Here is a 20,439-nt window from a genome sequence, read left to right on the forward strand (position 1 = left end):
AGCTTCATCGAGAAATCATAGAATATCAGGGTTGAAAATCAGCTTTCTTCTATCGTATTAGAATGTGTAGGGCTGCTTGAAAAGGTTTCAATGACACGTTTTTCATTTGGAAAATGCTGTTTAGTTGAAACTGAACCTTGCCACGGGAATGAGTTGATTTAGGCAACATTTTGTTTTTGAATTTTTTTTTCAAAATGAGGCATTTCAATAGCGTTAAACCTTATCGGGCCGGAACGTTTGGATTTTGTACTTGTAATGATTTTTCATTTTGAAATGTATTTTATGTCCTAGTATAAATTATAACCTACTATAAAAAAAAGGTCAATATGGGGACAGAAGGTTTCAATTGATCTGAAATCAAAAATATTTCAAAAATGTTGTTTTGCCGGACATTTCAAACTGCTTTGTTTTTGTTCTGGGACAAGCACAAATTTTGAAAGCACAGAATTTCCCTCAAAAGGGACACTTGCATATTCTGAGCAAAAATGGGGATCGAACTTGCATCCTTCTGGTCCAAAAGCAGAGGCACCTGTTACTCAAGCTAAAGAACAATCTCAGATAGGTGTTAGCAGCATGAAACCTATGATGCAATGTTGGGCCATTCTGACTCACGCCAGCATAGGACAGTGGAACATATATGCCCCAACCAGATCATTCCTCAGATAAAATATACTATTTTGAAATGGAACGATATCAACATGAACTAAGTACCTTTTAGTTCATACCAACAGGGTCTACGTGGGTCAGTTAGAGCACGCTACAATTCACCCCCTCTAGTTCACACTGTCGTGCCATGTATACAAGCCTCAAGAAAGACAAGGGAAAATACAAGTTGGATGAGAGAATACAAGGGGCAACAGTGAAAAGAAAACGTGATGCAGAGGAGTGCTGATTGAAGACTGGCCTGAGTTTCCTGGCTCCAGTCACACGCCATGGATTCACATGGCATATCACAGAGTAGGGGGTCAGTATCTGGTGACTCCAGTGGTTGCTGTTACAAATAGTTCATAGAAAGGAAGTTATTGGGGAGAGGATTGGTTTGGAAACAAGACTAGGAAGGGTTCATGGAAGTGATGAATTATAAAAAGGGGAGAGAGTGTGCGGTGGACAGGAAGTGGGATTCGTTTCAGGGTAGGGGGATGCGTGCTGGGAGTTGAAGGGTGCAGTGAAAAGAGGACTGGAAGGAGTGGAGGGAGTAGAAGGAAACTGTAGGTGGGGACCACATTAATTAGGGCCTTGCAGGTGAGCACAAAGAGTAAGGGTATGTCTACAATGGAGCTGGAGGTGTAATTTCCAGCTCAGTTAGATACATACCCAGGGTTACATAAGAACATAAGAACGGCCATACTGGGTCAGACCAAAGGTCCATCTAGCTCAGTATCCTGTCTTTCGACAGTGGCCAATGCCAGATGCTTCAGAGGGAATGAACATAACAGGTAACCATCAAGTGATCCATCCCCTGTCGCCCATTCCCAGCTTCTGACAAACAGAGGCTACAGACACTCAGAGCATGGGGTTGCATCCCTCCCCATCCTTGCTAATAGCTATTGATGGGCCTATCCTCCATGAACTTATCTAGTTCTTTTTTGAACTCTGTTATAGTTTTGGCCTTCACAACATCCTCTGGCAAGGAGTTCCACAGGTTGGCTATGCGTTGTGTGAAGAAGTGCTGCCTTTTGTTCATTTCAGATGGGATCGTACTTGAGGCAGCTAGCCCCTCCCGTGCCTCATGGCAGACTGGCTATACTTCTATTTTTAGCATGCTAGCTCAATGAGAGGTTGCGTGGCTGTGTCTACCCAAGCTGGAAATTCCACCTTCCAGCTGCAGAGTAGATATAGCCTAAAAGATAGGAAGCCAAGTAAGGGGTGATGTGGTTAGAGCAGCAGCAGAGGAGGGCAGAAATAGTGGAGGCTTTTTGGATATGCTGGGAGGTGAGGAATGGGGAGACCATAGCAAGAAACAGCCAATGTGTGGGCAAGGGTCCCACCAGTGGGGAGCGAGTTGCACTGAAAATATACAAAACTTAGGGTGACAGTCCCAATTTTGGGGTCTTTTTCTTATATAGGCTCCTATTACCCCCCACCCCCGTCCTGATTTTTCACATTTACTATCTGGTCACCCTAACAAAACTCCCTGTGGCAGCCAATAAAGGTGGCAGAAGGTTATGGGCTCATGTCCCAGGCTGGTGTCTGGGCAGATACCTAATGCATGTCACTAGGTGACCACTGCACCAGTAAACCTCACCTTTCTGCTGAGATGCTAAACCCAGCTCCCTTGAAGTTCCCCAGGTGGAAGTTAAAATGTGGAACTTCTTGAAAGAGTGGCGCATATAACCCCTATACCCTGACTAGGGATATAAAAGGTTAACCGGTTATCCAGTAAGCATTAGGCTTATCGTTAACCAACCTTAACCATTAACCCTGGTGGCCCTGTGCTGGAGGGAGGGACTGCAGCTTGGGCCATGCCACACCGGCCAGCAGGACCCCAGGCCAGGCCAGGCCAGAGCAGCACCATTCCCGGCCACCCTGCGCTGGCTGGAGCAGTCCCATCCCCAGCCGTGCTGGCAGGACCACAGCCTTAGCCGCCTCAGTGGGACCCCAGTCCCGGCCGCGCCTACTGGAGTGGCCCCTGCCTCGGCTGCACAGGCGGGACCCCAACCCTTGCCGGGCCGGGCTGCACCAGCCAGCTGGAGCGACCCCAGTCCCTGCCATGCCAGGCCAGCTGGAGTTACATCGGTTAATCAGTTAAAAGATATAATTGTAATAGTTTAACCAGTTAACTTTTTTAACCAATATTTAAATCCCTAACCCTGACCAGCACTCGTGGTAAAACGGAGCTTAATAATGTGTCTTCTGAAAGAATGATGGCATCTCCCGTTGCTTGCAGTGTTTCTGCCCTATGGCCAAATTCAGACCCAGTGCAAACCGATGAAACATCACTGATTGTGCAGCGTACCACAGTGCCGAACACATCGAGAGACTGAGTATGAAAGGGTCTGGTATAAACGCCATCTTATTGGCCAGATCCTTGCCTGATGTAAATCAGAATGGCTCTCTTGAAGTCAATAGGCCAAGGCTGATTTACCCCAGATGAGAATCCGGGCCTTCTGTTTTTTTGTTAGGACAATTATGCCCACGGTGGCCGAGATTAAGGCCCATGTTGTTTGGGAATGTCATGGGTATAAAGGGCAAAATTTCAACTGGAAATAATGTCTCTGTCGCAGGCAGACAAGAGTAACGCATGAGAAGAAGTAGGTATTCCTTTGGCAGGCTCTTGTGATGGGACTGAAATTGTCACATTCCCCTCTGCATGTCCCAAGTGGGGTGTTAGATCCTTTTAAAGGAAATAAGAATCTCACGATACGTTTACACTTATACAGGGTCTTTCACCTGTCTGCATCTCTAAGCAATGTATATGCCCTGTATATGAAGGTCCTCCCTGATTTCTCTAGCAGACTATTAAAGAAGCATCTGCTGGGGCCCTGATCCTGAATCACCCCCATATTGTCCTCAACACAGGATCGCAATACAGCTACCTTCCTGTGCCTTTCAGCATCTGACGTGTGTGACCCCTCACGAGTTGCTGCTTATGGAACGTTCCCCAGGGCTGCAGATCTGAGCTGACAGAGGCAATTGGGCTTTCACTGACAGCAGGAGACACGGTTCTCCCTGTGTCCCCTTCCCTGTCTCAGTGGGATTTGCCTCTTTCTGCTGCCAGCGATGTACAGCCATGCCCGGTCCTTCAGCGCGTTGTCTTGCAAACAGCAGCAAAACGAGCTTAGGATTTTAAGCCTCAAGATGAAATAAGAAGCTAATTTGCCCCACCGCGGTGCTTGCCATCTGTAAGAATTAGTCCCAAGGGGAAATGAATAGAGCCATTATTCCTGCTGTGCTCTTGACTGTGGAGTTCCTACGATGGTGAAACAGTAGACAGCAAGAGGAAAAACATAATACTTGTGTGACCGGCCTGCCATTGGCTAACTGGGGTTGTGTGTATCTTATTCATGAAATGAAGAGTTGGACAGACAGCTTAAGGGGTGACAGACTTCAATGTCCAAAATGTTTCTTAGGCACCAAGTAATTAAAGTGCTGTGTGGGATGGATACCAGAGCTAGGAGGCAAGTTAAAGGTTGCTTTATTGATGTCTGAGGCTTGTGAATGACCAAGCTACAATCCATGAAAAATATTGGCCTGTGCCTGCAATGCGATTTATGCCCCCTCAGAAAATCTTTCACCCTCTTCTGCGACTCTTGTATTTTTCTTTTGTTGAAAGTAATGTCAAAAGGGAAACATGATGGCCAATTAACTCTCCCTTGTCTATATAAGAAGCACCGTTCTTGCCCGGGAGAGGTGGCTGGGTCTAGTTTTTAGTCCAGATCCTCACCAGGTAGAAATAAGCCTAGCTCCCAGTTTACACCAAATGAGGATCTGGCCCCTGGTTTTTATCGGAGATGGGCCACGCCATGAAGTCAGGTCTGTAAAGTAAGAATTTCAGTCTTAAGTAACTTACTTTATAGTAAAAGAATCAACAAGAAAGAAGAAAAGCAGAGAGAGAAAGAGCACGGTGTGCAGGACTCCTTTGTAATGTTTCATAGTTTTATACAGTTTAAGGCCAGAAGAAACCATTAGATCAGGGTTTCTCAAACTTTTTCATACTGTGGACTACATCTTCATAGAGATCGTCTATTGCAGCCCCTTCTTTTCCCATTAAAGATGGATTAACATCCCTGTGGTAATTACAGCAATTGCTTACATGGAAAAGTGATATTAGGAAACTATTTAATGTATGGTTAGCTTCTTTTAATTTACCACCACAGGTAGAAACAAAGAGGAGAGGCAGCATCTTATGACCAACCAGACTCATAGTCCATAGACCACAGTTTGGGAACCACTGCATTAGATCATCTAGTCTGACATCCTGTATCACACAGACCATTAACTTTTACCCAGCAACCCCTATATGGAGCCCAATAACTTGGGTGAGACTATAACATTTCAGTCCCCGGGAGAGCAAACTATTTGTGCACCACGGGCAGGGAACAGGAGAGGCCTAGGTGCCACCAATGGCAGGGAGTTGATTAGGTGAGAGATGCTCAGATGTGCTGCAGTAACTCTGAGAACAAAATGGCTGCCAGCTTGGCACACAGACAGAGTTCTTAGACATGCAAAGAGGCTGAAAACAGAACACAAAGGCAAAGCAGGTTTGAGCTACGTGCGGCCCAGTACTGATGCCCCCTGTTGTTACTTATTGTGTTACAACAGTGACTCTGAGGCCCCCACTGAGATCAGAACCTCTTTGTGCTAGGTGCTGTAGAAACACATAGTAAGAGACAGTGCCTGCCCCAAAGCACTTACAGTCTACATAGACAAGTTAGAGAAAGGAAGTATTATTTTCCAGGGGGAGGCAGAGGGTAAATGACTAGCTCAAGGTCACACGGCCCATCTGTGGCAGAACCAATGATTGAACACTGATCTGCTGAATCCCACTCCTGTGCTTTAGCCACAGTCTCCATGGTCCATTTGCACCTTGGTATCTCCTTGGGACTACCAATGATGGCAGTAGCAGTAGCTTTATAATGTGGGCATTTAACTGGATTGAGGGCACCACTCTTTTCAAATATGCCCACTAGACAGCCATCAGATGGTAATGATTAAACCCAGGCTGGATTTCAACAGGGGGTGGTTAATCGCCACCAGCCCACTGAGCCATCTGGTGTCCTACGACCAGCAATCTTACCTTTGAAATTGAGGCTCATTGGGTCCTGGAAAATGTAAAGTCCATATGAGCATAAAGATATGTAGCATTGGGGTTATACAATATACTAGCAAACAACTGGTGGCTTCGAGGGCTCTGGATGAGTCAGGGGGTTGTTAATGGGATATAGGCCATTTTACCATCTGGGCTGTGAAACGATGATCTTTGAATTTCTGTTGGCACCTTCCCAAAATCACCCACGATGCCCTGGGAGGCCTGGACTGTGAAGCGCAGAACTGAAATACATCCTCCCGGAAACAAGAGAAGGTGTTAGCCAGTTCTCTGCTTCCGGATGGAGGCCTTTCCCCAGAGAAGAGGTGGATTGTGGCTGTTGCCGTCTGTCACATGTTGAGCTGTCCCGTGTCAGGGAGCTCATTCTCATCTTGCCTCACCACCACATCATCATTCAAGTGAGCAACCAGACATCAGATGGACCCTAGCTGAGCGCAGGGGCTCTGGAGAGCACTGCACTGGGGTACTCCCGGAGGAGCTGCCAGATTTCTGCACCCTGCTCAGCCATCCGGGCTTTCTGAGTTGTGCTTCCCCTCCTGAGCATGGTCAGCTGCTACCTGCAGTGTTAGCAATGTGCCTCAGCCCGGAAGTTACCTGTACATCTAAAGCTCAGGGAGGGTTCAGTCCAGGGTTCCATCACGGCCCACCCAATGCTTCATCCTCTCTCCCTTGCTGATACCTTTATGCCTTGCCCGCTTCTCGGTAATTTCTGGCATTGACTACTGCAATCTCTGGCCTCCTCCCCTCTCCGATCTCCAGTTTGTCCAAAATACCCCTGCCATTTCCACCTTCCTTTCCTGCCATTCCTCTCCCTCCTTCAAGCCCTCCAACCACTTTCTGCTTTGTCCCACTCTGAATTCCAATTCCTCCTCATCCTTCACCCACAAGTTATTGGGCCCAACCCAATATTTGCTTACATTTCAGGGCACTCTGATCCCACCCTCTGCAGGAATTGCTGGGTGAGATTCTGTGGCTTGCATTACGCTGAAGATCATGCTAGATGGTCTCAGAATCTATGGACCCTCAGCTGTAAGTCCTTGTACAACTGCATCTCCACCAACAGGGCTATCCTTTTCTACTACTGTCTCTCTTGCTTCCTTTTCTCCTTTTGCCTTGAAGTTCCCTTTAGCTTTGCACCTTATTTCAGGCTATTGTGATGGGGCTTAACACCCATCACCTGCAAGGCTGGTGAATGCACCCAATTAGCCAGGCTTTGCACATGGGGAGGTGAGTAGCTAATTGGCTCCTGGCCGAGGGGGCTGAGCTAAGCTATAATAAGTAGACTGAAGGAGCTCAGTGGGGGGAGAGATGGCAGCGGAGATGGGTTTCTCTGGCAGAGAGAAGCGCTGGGTTATGGTAAGAGACAGAGATAACAGGGGCAGTGCAGGGTCCTGCAAGGGAAGCCCTGAAATAGGGTTGATGTAAGTACAATTAGAGGACTTCTCTAGCCCAAGGGGGCTGAAGAAGTATCCAGATTCATCTGGGCTTGTTTGTGATCCCCCAGAAGGGGTGTGAATCTGGTGGCTTGGCCAGAGCACTGAGCCCTAGAGGTTCTGGAGTCAGAGGCAGGCAGCCAGAAGGAGGCACTGACGACAAAAATAGCAGCAACATCTTACACTGAGCCAACTGGGTGCTCCAAGGGTGAGTGAGCCCCACCACAGCTACTTCTGGTCTCCCACTTGCCCTTCCTTTCCTCCTTCTAATCATGCTTTAAAGCCTTCTGTTTGTATTAAGCCTGTTAGCACCACACCTCCTTGCTATCCTACACCTGAATTCTGATCATAGTGTGTTCTTTTCTCTGAATTAGACCATACGCTCCTCCGGCTCCTCTGTCTTCCAAGCGCTGTGTACAGCTGCAGTGCTCCATAAATACTAACTCACCTCAGTTGCCTTGATGATGCAGCATAGACCTGGCTTACCTTGTGTTTCATTGCCAGTGTTGCCTGATCTCTCATTGGGACCCAGCTGGGTGGCGTCTGATGCTCTGGGTATAGCCCTGAGACCCACTTCACCAATCCCGGAGAAGACCTATTCTCTCGTCTGCTGTTGCATCCTCCTCTCCCTTTCTGCCAAGGTCAGATTGTGCCATGACCCCCATTCCTGAGGGGTTTGATACTCTACTTTTCAATGACCCAATTGACGGAGATGCCAACTCTTTTCTTTGGAAACTCCTCCATATCATAATAGACCCCCCTCCCCGTTAGGGAATTTTCTGTACTATCCAGCCTAAGCTTTCCTGTATTGAATTGCTTCCCATTGCTTCTAGATCTATCCTGTTTTATTCTTGTCTCCATGCCATGCTGACACAGAATGGACAATCCTGGCCTTTCTTTACCTCTGGTATCCTCCCTCCTTCTGAACAAACGTATTCTGCAAGGCTCCAAGATTATGAGACACATTTCTATGCATAGGTCTAGTGGTTCTGGTAATTCTCCAAGGGAGGGAAGGGAGAAAAATATGGTGTTAAGCAGACAGGCAGTGCTGTTGTTAGTGAACTGTTTGGGGGGTGATGTAATGTTCTGTGATATAATATTCCCACAAGGAACGTATGACTTTGGGTCACAGGTTTGAGGGAAGCCATGTTGTTATAAAACGTAAGGGCAGTTCTGAGCTACAATCATGCGGGTCCTGTTTCCCAAGTCGGGTGTGTGCGTGCGTCCATGTGCTTCCAACTGCAAAGATCTAATCAATGTGTCTGGTGTTTCCCATTAAACCGTTGATGCTGTCTTGGGCCCTCCCCAGTAAACTATTGGCTCATCATTAGCAGGTCTGGTAAGTTTCTTACATGCAATTAACAGCTGGAGAAGTGTGCAGGGTGTGGAGAGGAGGGAGCCCAGTGCTTTTTTGCACTTGCGAATCCCACAGCGAGCGTCTCTCTACTCCCACTCCTGCCCGGAGACCATGGTAACAAGCTCAAACTGTGCAAATTGGCTGCAGCGTACTTTTCCTCGCTCAGTAACGCAATCCCCTCTCCAGCCATCCCGTGGACGCTAGCACTCACCCACCCCTGGCTCCCAGTGTGAAGAGGCGCTCGCAGGGCTGGTGCTGCAGTGTTCAGAGGGAGCAGTGTTCGAAGGAGCTGTTTAGCTGCGGGTCCCTCCTGCCCATGCCTGGTGGCTGTTTAGGTGACTGGGTTGCAAAGACTAGGGCCTCTTGCTGAAGCAGATTCTAAGATCCCAGGCCCTGGCCATGTGAGAACTATTTCCCAGCTCACGACTGTCCCGTTGCCTTCCCGGCACACAGCGCCCCTCTTTCCTGGGCCTGAAGCATTTGCTGTGTCAAGCGTTTGGGGATACCTCGCGTGTGAAAGACGCCAGGTAGGAAACCACACTCTATCCCACTCTCCAACCACCATTCCCAGCATCGAGAAAGCTGCAGATACGTTTCCACGGTGACTCAAATCCTCTGGTTAAGTGGGAAGCAGCCAAGATATGCACTTCAAGCCACTCAAAACATCACAGGGCCGCTGATCCTACCTAGGGTGGCCACCGACGCGTGCTCAGAATACAGGACCTGGGTCTCCCCCGCATGCGCGACCCTGCCCCTGCCCGTGTAACCTCACGCCGCACGAAGGAAGCCATTTCGCAGAGGGTGCTGCTCCACCCCCACTGGTGTGACCTTACATGCCCAGTGTGTGCAAGTGTAACGCCGACAGACCCCGGTTGTCGTCAGGCAGGATCGAACCTGGGGCCTCTAGAGCTTAGTGCATGAGCCTCTACTGCATGAGCTAAAAGCCAACTGGCTGTTAGCTAAGGCTGTGGAGCAAACTCATTAATCAATCTCTCTGTCTCTCTCTCACTCTCTCGGTGAGAGGACAGAACACCACACCCAGAAGGTGTGTGGGTTACACAAGGTCATGCCGGTGGGGGTGGAGTGACACGCTCTGCAAAATGGCATCCTCCGGGCAGGATACCTGCCAAAACCATGTCCGGTTTTACAGCAGTACTGGACAGGAGGCAAGCCAGACTGGCTTAAAACCAGACAAACAGTTTGTCTAATCCCACTCGGGCCCCCATAGCTTAACTGCCAGGTTCCTCTTTGTCTCTGCAGTCATGACACAATCGCCCACCTGTAGGGTGACCAGACGTCCCGATAAAATCGGGACCGTCCCGATTTTTCGGTGTTTGTCCAGCATCCCGACCGACTTTGGTTGGGACGCAATTTGTCCCAATACTTCGCTCTGCCGGAATTTTTTTTGTGTGTGCTCTGCCGGCAGCACTCAGCTTTTATTTATTTATTCCCCCCCCTCCCCCGGTGTCCCGATATTTTCTTCCTCACATCTGGTCACCCTACCCACCTGGGATTCATAGCCCTCCAGAGCCATCTGCCCCCCTTGTTCCTGACCTCATCTGCTTTCTCCATCCTTGCTTTCTGACCCCCTTCCTTTGCGGGGGAGATTCGCTCTTTCCCATGTGCTGCCCCACATGTGAGGAGCTCCCTCCTCCCATTATTATATATATGACTGAATCATCCAGAGGTCGAGTGGGGCTCAGGGTGCCAGACTGAGCACAGACTTACATTGAAAGACCATCCCTGCCCTGGCAAGCTTAGAGTCTAAATAAATCAGCTAGGAAGGTAAAATGAGGCAGAAGGCGGTGAAGTGACTTGTCCAAGGCCACCTAGAAAGTCAGTGATAGAGCTGGGGCTAGAACGCCAGATGCCCAAGTTCCTGTCTAGTGCTGTTTCCCCCCTGCGGGTCACACCACCTAGGAGCCAGCACATTGTTTCTTCTGTGAGGGCTCTGATTTAGCAAACCACTTAAGCACATGCTTAAATCCCACAGACTTCAGTGGGATCTGAAATGTGCTTACGTGCTTTGCGGAATCAGGGCCTCAGTCTTCCTTCCAACCACCCTTCCTCTCCGATGCTCACCGAAGAGTCATGTTGTAGCACGGGATACTCAGGATGCTATATAGAAATCTACAGGCCAGATCCTCAGCTCCATTGATACTAATAGCACCACGCCCACTTGCACATGCTGAGGATCTGGCTCTCACAAAATCCAGTGGATTCGCCATATCCATATCAACAGCAAAAGCGACTCTCCGTCAGGATGTGTGGGAATGACCTTCAGGCATCATTGCTGTCATGGATCTTTTAGGGAATGGCTGTGGGTTAACATTAGCCATGGCTTCCCTGCGCTGCCCCACCTTACAAGATCATCCCAGGGGGAAGGAGGGTATATTTCTCTCCCCTTGCCCCTTTCATCCTGGTTTGCTTTGCTCAGACCACGTGAGCACTGATGGCAATAGGGAATGCCTAGCAGCTGGGAACCCCCATCAAGAGGCACTTGTTTTCATAGAATCATAGAATATCAGCGTTGGAAGAGACCTCAGGAGGTCATCTAGTCCAACCCCCTGCTCAAAGCAGGACCAACCCCAACTAAATCATCCCAGCCAGGGCTTTGTCAAGCCAGGTCTTAAAAACCTCTAAGGATGGAGATTCCACCACCTCCCTAGGTAACCCATTCCAGTGCTTCACAACCCTCCTAGTGAAATAGTGTTTCCTAATATCCAACCTAGACCTCCTCCACTGCAACTTGAGACCATTTCTTCTTGTTCTGTCATCTGCCACCACTGAGAACAGCCTAGCTCCATCCTCTTTGGGAACCCCCCTTCAGGTAGTTGAAGGCTGCTATCAAATCCCCCTTCACTCGTCTCTTCTGCAGACTAAATAACCCCAGTTCCCTCAGCCTCTCCTCATAAGTCATGTGCCCCAGCCCCCTTATCATTTTTGTTGCCCTCCGCTAGAAACAGGACCTAAAGAATAAAGTTACCATGCCTCCTACCCAAGCTTTCCAACCACCCAAGCCTCTTCCAGCTGGGTGAAATTTTCTGGGCTAAGAGTTTATTCAATTGAAAAATGCAGTTTTGGTCAACCCAAAAGTATTTGCCCATTTGATGCGAATAGTTTTGGTTGGTTGTAAAAAGGACAGAGGATAAAGAGGAGGTGGTCCTGCTGCTGTTACCTCCCTTCCTGCTCCCCTAAAAACCATTGTCCACCTTGTAACATTTATCTGGCTAGTTAGGGCTCTCACCTGCGAGCAAGATGACCCACAAACTCTTTCGATTCACCAAAAATCCTGAAAAAATTCAGATTTGGTTCTACCTGAAATGTATACAGTAAACGCTGTGTTATCCGGCCATGTACCAACTGGAAAGCTCTATAAACCAGCATTTCTAATCTTCATAGAAAGTCTGGTTTATCATCCAGCTGGTGTGGAGCCGGCAGGCTCCCTCCCTGGCTCTGCATGGCTCCCCGGAAGCAGCAACATCTCCCTGGGTTCAGAGTGCAGGGTTGGGACACAGGGTGTTGGCTCTGGGAGGGAGTTTGGGTGCAGGAGGGGGTTTGGGGAAGGAGGTTGGGGCACAGGAGGGGGTGCAGGGTGCCAGATCTGGCTGTGCTCACCTCAGGCGGCTCATGGCCAATGGGAGCTGCGGAGCCAGCGGGCGGGGCGGGGGCAGTGCGCAGAGCCTCCTGCAGTACCTCCACCTAGGAGCAGCAGGGACACTTGCTTGCGGGGAACTGCCCAAAGTGAGCACCCCCCAGATCCGGCACCCCAAAACCCCTCCCTCTTAGTTAACTGGAATTTTTCACTTATCGTCACCCATTATTCCCCCAACATGCCGGATAAAAAAATATATATATTTCAGAACTGCTGCTGAACCAATATAAGCTATTTGGCCCGTTATAATTTTAAAACACCCGTGGGCCCTACCCATAGCTGCTGTTATGCCCTAGAGATGACAATTCTTCCTCCATTGAAGATTTGCAATTCTCAGCCTGCTGACATTTCACCGTCCTCTGGGGACGGAAGCCAGCGGATATGGGGAAGTGTCTGATCCCATCTTCCCATGGAAGTTTCTCCATTTCTGGTGGAACTTCACTGTCCTGTATTTTTCATCGGTGGGTTCTGCTGGCACCTACGTGCTATGGCATTGTTTCCATGCTCTCCTTCCTGTGAGTGAGGACGCCAAAGCTTCTCAGATGGAGAAGATAAAAAATCAGCCATTATACGCTTCACATTTATGGCCTCTCTCTCATTATTTTAATTTTTGTTGAGCAGCTAGACAAGCTGGCAGCCCCGCGCAGTGCTTGGCACTGCACAATGGTTTAATAATCACCTAATAAAACTTTTCATCTGGCTTCCCACCTCTTCCCCCACCCCTGCAGCCCCCCATCAGGATGTTGGCTGTTACATAACACATGGCATTGCTGTAGCAACCTTTGTTTAACTGGCTGCTGTTGCAAGAATAAGATGCTGGCATGGAGTGTAGTAATTTCCCTGTCTCTGGGCCAAGCTGCAGCTAGATCTGGTGTTTGTAGGATATCACAGTGATGGGTGTCCTAAAGGTTGTATTTTAATAATGTTATAATTTCACATTCTGCCCATGTAAACCCTTTGGTGTTAGTGGCCATGCATTGGGGTAACTGGAGGGAGAATTTGGCCCATGATATTTAGTTTACCCTGTCTACCACGGATTCAGAATTGGTGCACGCCCTTCTGTGAAGCGAGAGCGCACCAGGGTGCTTGACATTGAAATTGGTACTTTTCAGAGTGACCTCACAGTTCCCTGCTGATGCTCCAATGTCATTCCTAAAAGCCTTCGTACACCTTCATGCACTCGATGTTTTCCGGGAGTGGCCTGAAAGGAAACATGATGCCCAGTCTCCTAGCATGCAAAGGGCAGCATAATAAAATGCTGACACACAGCATTTAAATCCCAAAGAGCTTTGGGCCTTATCTCTATGGGTGTTCAGCTCCTATTGAAGCCAGTAGGTGCTGTGGGTGCTAAGTTGCACTGGCTACAATGCCAACTACAAACTTAAACTAGGCTATAAACTACTGGAGATGCAAGAACCAGTTACTTTACCCACCACTAAAATGCAGTCACCTCTGGGGTGGAAGGTAGCAGCTGTTTAACATGTCCCAAAGTTAGTTTTTGTTTGTTTGTTTTTTCCCCTTCACTTGTCAGCTTTTCGGGGCAGGGACCATGTCCACCTCTGTGTTCGTACAGCGCTAATGGGGGTTCTAATCCTAGGTGCTGCTGCAATACAAATATTAAATGCTCCTACTAAAAAATGGATCCCAGTGTTTGGAGGGGGGCGTTGTCTAAATGTGAGACTTTAAACCTATACTCCTCTCTCTTTAGCAGTGCATAGTAGCAACATCCCCCTGCAGACTCGGGGCCTGATCCAGAGACTTCCATTCACTTGTATGGGGCCACTCACAAGCTTAAAGTTAAACACATGCTTAAGTGTTTTGCTGAATCAGGGGCTCTGTTGGCATTCCCTCTATTGCTCTGCCTGTTCATGCAGCCCTTTGAGATGACAGGTGTGTGTAAAATATTGTCCAGAAGGAATTTCCAGGGGAGTTTAGGGAGGCGGAATGAAAGTGAGTATGCATTTGGCTGGGGCCACTGTGGCTAACATTCCCATGCTTACAAACAGGGCTGTAGCATCTTTAATGACAAAGTCGCCAGGAGAATGTTGCTTGGATCTCTTAGACAGCAGGGGACACCTCCAACACAACTCTGTGCCTATTACTACATTTGGCCGTGGTCTCAGATGGAAGAGTGACACCTGCTGATGCCCCGACATCATTTCTTGAAGCCCCCCGGGGCTTTGCTTAGAGGATTCCCATTCAAGCTCTGTCTTGGCTTGACCCTACTTAGTGAAATCAGATAGGATCCTAGACCAAGGAGGTACAGCGTGTGTTCAGTGTGCTTAGAAGATGCCAGCAGGCAGATGACCAGGTTAAGGATCTTAAATGTCTAACGAGGTGGAGTTTTCTGCTGTGCTTCTGGAGCTTTCTTTAATCCTATAGGTTGGTTTTTTTTAAGGTAATTCTGGTTTGCTTCCCATGTGGTTCTGCAAAGTTGGTGCTTTGCATTTTATACCTTGTACAAAATATAACACCTATGGCACTGGCAGTTTTGGCACATCGGAAAACCCAGATTCTTGGCTCCAAGTGCTGGTCCACTCCAGTTGCAACAGGGGCTGATTTAGTCCATGGCACATCTGCAAAGCACTTGAGCTGCTTAGATCAGCCAAGAAGTCCGTGCTGCTCTGTTTGCAGTGTCTTCATGGCACTAGGATGCAGGCCGATGCAATCTGACCTCTACAATGGTGCTCGCTTTATATTTTGAGTAAGAAAATCCCCGCTAAATAAGGCTGCTCACTGCACGTGGGAGTCGCAAACAAAGAAAGCTTGTGCTTTGAAAGAAAGAAATGATTACTGTGAAGAATAAAATCCGTAGCATGGCCCCCAAAGGGGAAGAGCTAGAATGGCCAAAATAATGATTTATCGAATGCAACCCCCTGACACCTAAACACATTCTATGCAATGTTTATTTGCAGGTATTAATGCCCAGACAGAGCGACAGGCACACATGGAGGTGAAGGCCCTGTGGTAAACTGCAGAGCCCTAGGGGAAATTGCATTTATCATGCAACTTGGACAACTTCACTTGCATGGACCCACTAATCCGTCTTCCCCAGAATTGCAGCACCTCTGACGTTCCAAGCCTCGGAGAGGTATGTGCACACTGCAGCTGGGAGCAGGTCTTGGGCTAGCCACCCAAGTCCAGGCCTGCTTAACCCCCTGGGTCTGAGCTTAGCTGGCTAGTCCAATCCACCACTCATGTCACAATGTCCACACTGTTGTTTTTAGTTTGTGAGCTCAAGCGGAGCTAGTGCAGGTCTGTCTCTCCAGGTTGGGAGGCTTGCTCTCAGCTGCCGTGTAGACATACCTTGAGGGGGGTTCAACCAGCTAGAATAAACCCCTCTTCCCACTCAGCCCCTTCACAAATTTGGACTTTCCCCACAGAATTATCCTGGCCTGATGAATGGGCTGGGATAGACTCAATCCGGGAGGAGCAGCAAGTTGAAGGACCCATACCTTCTGACTAGAGTAGGGCACAATTTTTCAGACAAATAGTTTATTTGGTGAAAAATAGTCTAGGCCATTCACAAAACTTCCAGAGGAGGCGTACTACTGCTACGGCTTTTCTTAGCCCAGTGGGTTGGGTACTCGGGTGCAATATCAGAGATCCAGGTTCAAATCTTGGCTCCAGACCCACAATGGGCTTCTTTGATGCTCTGACAAATTTCAGTTTCAGATCAACCTCAACTGATGTATTTTTTTTTTTTTTTGTTGGAACTGCCACCGAACTGAAAAATCATTGTGTGCAGTCCTACTTGGGACCCAACAGGGCTAGAAACAGGAGGCTGGATCCCCAGCCAGTGTAAACTGGCAGAACTCCATTGAAATCAATGTCTCTTTGTTGATTTATGTCAGCTGAGGATCTGGCTCCAGAACCTTTCTATGCTTAGAAAAGGGAGATTCCCAGTGCTTCATTCACGCCAGGGCTGAGCCCCGGCACCTCTAGGCTTGGCAGTCCATAGCTCTAGCATCTCCGGGCTTGCTACATCCGTTATGAAAGTAAAAAATTTGCTTGAGCCCCAGTTCCTCTTTCATTACAAATTAAGCACTGGAGATCCCCCAGTGAGAGACACAGCACTTGCTGCTAGTGCTGGAAAGACACTGGACTTTATAATACTGGCATTTTTATGCTCCAAAGTTATTTTAGTTCATTAAAATTTAGTAGTTGTAATTCCCTCCTAGCCTGTATTGTTGGACTTATGGTACAAAGGTACTTTGTTTTACAGGTGGAAGGATACAAAAATAGTCCCAGTAAAAAATTTTTAATTGCTCATAAACCTTCTTACAGTCGTTTCTTTATAACTTACACAGTGTATACAAATTATCCAAGGGTGCAGAGAAGTGTAATAATGTCACCGGCATTCACTGGAAATGCCCTGCCGAAGGATACCACCAAAGGAGATCCGAAGAAGTGTTTTTTTTACCAACAAAAGCTTATGCCCAAATAAATCTGTTAATCTTTAAGGTGTCACCGGACTCCTCGTTGTTTTTGTGGATACAGACTAACACAGCTACCCCTCTGATACTTGATACCGCCAGTAATGCACCCGTCTGAAGCTCTTGCTGCGAAAACCTTCATGCCACACCTCCAGGTGTATTGTCAACAGAAGTGGAACTGGGTCATGTGACCCTCCAAAAGGGCAGAGGTTCAACTCAATATATGGACAATGTCTAAAATTAAGCACACGCTGTAGTTCTTTGCCAGAAGCTGGGAATGGGTGACAGGGGATGGATCACTTGATGATTTTCTGTTCATTCCCTCTGGGGCACCTGGCATTGGCCACTGTTGGAAGACAGGATACTGGGCTAGATGGACCTTTGCACTGATCCAGTCTGCCCTTTCTTATGTTTACTGACTCGAGGTACAAGTTACTTCCATTAACCGCAACAGGACAGTGACCTTCCCCTAGGCCTTAAACCTGGGAGAATCTGGAACAGACTTACAATAGAAGTAGGGGGCAAACAACCTAACTAGTTTAAAGATGGAACTTGATAAGTTTATGAATGGAATTATATGATGAGATGGTAATTGGTTGTTCTCCATACCCACCGAGGGTAGGACAAAGGAGTAATTGACTTAGTTTGCAGCAAAGGGGATTCAGGTTAGATATTAGGAAGTACTATGTTCCTACCAAAGGGTGGGTAGGCATTGGAATAGGTCACCCGGGGGAGTTTGTGGACTCGCTGTCATTGGAGGTTTTTAAGAATAGGTTGGACAAACACCTGCCAGGCATGGTCTAGACATACTTGGTCCTGCCTCAGCATGGGTGGGAAGGACTAGGTGACCTCTCAAGGTCCCTTCCAGCCTGACATTTCTATGATACTATGATAGCAGGGGACTGGACTTGATGACCCAGGAGGTCCCTTCCAGTCCTGTGGTACGTAGGAAAATAAGGGGTCAGTGACAAAAGCTACGTGTAGACAAGGTGTGGACAAGCATTTCCCAAGCCCTTCCTGGCAGCTCTGCTAATGCACCTCACTTCTGCCCTGCAGATTCTTCTGCCGTTCCAGTCTTGGACTGTCCATATCCAGAGCTCTTCCCAGATGTGATTTGCAATTCCCTACCATATGGGGGTGCTGTGGGAAAGTTAGGGAAGGTCAGATCACAGGTGTACCCCCCAAATCCTCAGCTGGTGCAGGGTCCTTAGTCTGCATGAGCAGGAGAAGCTTCGTGTCTGCTTTAACTAATGCCAGGGCTGGGGAAAGGAATGGGGCTGGGGCAAATGCTGCCTGAGCATGGTCAGCAATGGTGCCCCGGCCCTCCGGCACTGAACAAGTCTCGACACAGGATTGAATCTGTGTATTGAGTTTTGGCAAAGCCTTGGTTCACTTCTTAGTTTATTTGGGCTGGATTTGGTGAAATCAATGAGGTTACTCTAGCTTTCAGAGGTCAGAATCTGGCCTCCACATCCCTGAGCTGATATCTATCTGCTGGACAGAAGCAACTCTGCAGAAGAAAGCAGGGTCCTGGTGGCCCAAAGCGTGACCCTTGTGAGCATGATGCATACTTGTCCTGCATATTGGCTGCCCTGCACAGATCTCTCCTTAGTCACACTGCAGGGACATCTGGATGGCGTATATTACATGCTGTTCTTAAAGGTACGGTAAAACCTTTCTCTGTGGGCTCACATTCGCACTTGCAAAACAGGGCACTTACTGCTGGGTGGTCTTGGACCACAAGTGCATTTTTAATTTAAATTTAAACACCAAGGACCATGGGAAAAATCTGTAATGGTGAGCAGGAGACTCACTAAGCAGCCCTTTTTATGGCAGGCCATATAGAATTAAGACAGGTGGGACTTAGGAGCAAGTGGTGTTTGTGGAGGGTGTGGGAATTATTTTGGCTTCTTCCTAAAGAATAGATGCTCCTTCAAAATGATTGCCCTACCTGAGTTTTTACTAGTTTTTCCCCTCCTCGCCTTGGCTTTAATTTTTCATTTGAAAGCTAAAACGATACAGGACAACTGGAGATGGGTCAGCTAAGTTGAGGACTAGCCAGCACCCTCCGCTCAAACTGATCTGCTGGTTAAAGGTGATTAACTCTAGATCTGATTGGGAATTTTTGGACAAAAGTGGGGTTTTTTGGTCCAAAAATGCCGATTCCTCAAAATGGAAGCTTTTCATGGGAAAGGGCTGGTTCTGATGAAGTTTTCCACTTGAAAAAAGTTTTGAAAAGGCAGTTTCAAAATTGGCAAAAACGTTTCATTTCACCATTTTTCAAAGAAAACAAAATACCTTTTTTTTTTTCTGGTTCAGAATGACTTTTCATTGTGAAATTTAAGCTAATTACAGTAAAAATAAATATATAACTAAATGTTGGAAATAAAACAAAATGTTTCAGTTGACCTGCAGCAATTCCCCTCTTCCCTCCCCTCCCCGCCCCCCCCGGACTTTTGGTCCATCAAATTTTTTAGGCTTTGACTTTCTATCCTGATTCAGGATGGGAAATCTTGAAAAAATTCATGAGATGGGAAACCATTTTGCATCCAGCTCATGCTAACTTTGTCTAACCCCTTTGTTCTCCTGCTGATTTGGTGTTTCCTGGGTCTGGAGGCTGCATTGTTGTTCTCCAGGAACTGGGTCATCACAGAATACAAGGGACATTCAACTCCTAGTGGTGGTAGCAGATTTCCTTTCCTACAAGTATAGGTACTTACATTTTTTGAGCCAAGAGACCAGGGTTTGAGCCCCAGATCCTAATCTAAGGGTGTGATTTCTGTACAATTGTAACTGCTGTTGGCAGTATGTGGACTTGTTACAGGTTGATAAGGGAAGTGGGAGCAGCAAAATACATTGAGACAGGTTCCTCTCAAAGAGTTTCCAGCCACCTGGGAATAGGAAATCTATCCAGCTAGGCTCTTGGTGACTATCACTGCTCTGTCAGATTCCCTGGATATCTTTCAGAAGAAGCTATTCTCATGAGACTCCTTGTCCAGGTGTGCAAAACCAGGAGGTTTGTTTGAGCATCTGAACTCACAAGTGCTTTACACATGAACCATACCCTCAGGGTCATTTGTTGCTGCATTCACTGGAGGTGCACTGTTGACTAGCTGGATTTGTACTAATTAAAATGTCTAACAACAAGCTCAGGAGATGTTGCTCAAGCATCAGGTTCTAGCTGCAGTTGATAACGCTTAGGTCCACTCCAATTTGGAGATACGGACACGTGAGGTCATGTAATTCTGTGATGTAATTCAGTGTTCATCGTGGTGACATGCAATCCAAGTGGTGAAGGACCTATGTTGAGGGCATTGGCTCAGAGTGGGGGATACTCCATCTTCTTTACTACCCATACTGTTGCCTGACAAACTTTGGGGAGTTGAATTCAACACTCCTCAAGTTGCTATAATCCAAAGGACATGCTGGCTGCTGTGGCATGAAGGCATTGGGGTTGGATAGCCTGGGCACAGGGAGTCCCTTCCCCCACCCTAACCCTCCTGTGCAGGAGACAGATAGAAGGTGGCTGCCCATGCTCCAGGAGGATGAATGGCTGGAGAGGTCGAGCACTAGCTTTCCAGCCCTGGCCGAGGGGGCATGTCTGGGTGGAGTAGCAGTGGCCATGAGCAACAGAGAGTCCTGTGGCACCTTTAAGACTAACAGATGTATTGGAGCATAAGCTTTCGTAGGTGAATGCCCACTTCGTCGGATGCATGTAATGGAAATTTCCAGGGGCAGGTATAAATATGCAGGCAAGAATCAGTCCAGAGATAACGAGGTTAGTTCAATCA

The sequence above is a fragment of the Emys orbicularis genome, chromosome 2, assembly GCF_028017835.1.
Source record: "Emys orbicularis isolate rEmyOrb1 chromosome 2, rEmyOrb1.hap1, whole genome shotgun sequence".
Lineage (NCBI taxonomy): Eukaryota > Metazoa > Chordata > Testudines > Emydidae > Emys > Emys orbicularis.